The following is a 1,204-nucleotide window of genomic DNA, read 5'->3' as shown; positions in this document are numbered from 1 at the left end:
ATGGAGAGGAGATCATTACTCCTAGCCGGCCCTCTCCTTGGCGAGCTAGGATTTGGAGTTTCCCGGACGTTTGGGACAGGCATTAATGGTGTGAGACGGAGCTGCACAATAGAGACAGAGAAACTCGGAGAGACGTCTTCGGCGCTCAGCAGGAGTTAAACGGGAACGGCCAAGTTGCATGGGCTCATCTTTAGATGGTGACAGTTGACGAGGAGGAGGAGCAGAAGATTTTGGAGCAGATGATCTTCCACGCTCAGTTGCTCTCTCTCTGAAACGTAAATCAACTTTTGTGCAGAGTGAGATTAGCTCATCTAACTTAGAAGGTAAGTCTCTGGTAGCTAACTCATCTTTAATACGCTCAGATAAGCCATGCCAGAATGCAGCATACAGGGCCTCGTCGTTCCATGCCAGTTCGGATGCCAGGATCTGGAACTGTATCAGATATTGTCCTACAGTACGTGACCCCTGGCGTAAACGGAGAATCTCGGATGAAGCTGAGGTTACCCGGCCTGGCTCGTCGAAGATGCGCCTGAATGTTGACACGAAGGCAGTGTAGGAAGATAGCAGGGTGTCGGACCTCTCCCATAACGGTGATGCCCAATCAAGGGCTGAGCCACTGAGAAGAGAAATAATGTAGGCAATTTTTGTACGGTCACTGGGAAAATTGCCAGGTTGTAGCTCAAACTGAATCTCACACTGGTTGAGAAATCCCCTGCAGAATCTTGGAGATCCGTCAAATTTTGCTGGCGTTGGAAGATGAAGACGTGGAGCAGAAATGGGTAAGGTGGGTGGGGTTATAGCTGGAGTCACTGTGGTTGACGCACCAGACGCGCCTGATCCACGGAGAGTTGTCTGAATCCCATCCAGCCGAGTAGAGAGATCCTGGAGACAGCGGATGATGTGGCCCTGTGCAGCCTCCTGATGTTCTAGTCGGGCTGCTAGTTCTTGCATCGGCCTTGCCGCTTGATCCTGGTCTCCGGCTGGATTCATTAGGAAAGTGCTTACTGTCACAACTGAGGGCCTGAGCTGACGGGAGGCAGCCTCAGTTGTAGGGGCTGAGATGTACCGGAACCTGGGAGGTTGTATCAGACCCCTGGACATGTAAGTAACATGAATAATAACTGCCCGAAGGCGTGACCACGACAACTTGGATAAAAGTCAATGATGTTTATTATGACAACTCCGCAACACAGCAGCAGTAAAA

Source organism: Pseudophryne corroboree, chromosome 7 (assembly GCF_028390025.1).
Source record: "Pseudophryne corroboree isolate aPseCor3 chromosome 7, aPseCor3.hap2, whole genome shotgun sequence".
Classification (NCBI taxonomy): domain Eukaryota; kingdom Metazoa; phylum Chordata; class Amphibia; order Anura; family Myobatrachidae; genus Pseudophryne; species Pseudophryne corroboree.
This window is presented reverse-complemented; position numbering follows the sequence as displayed.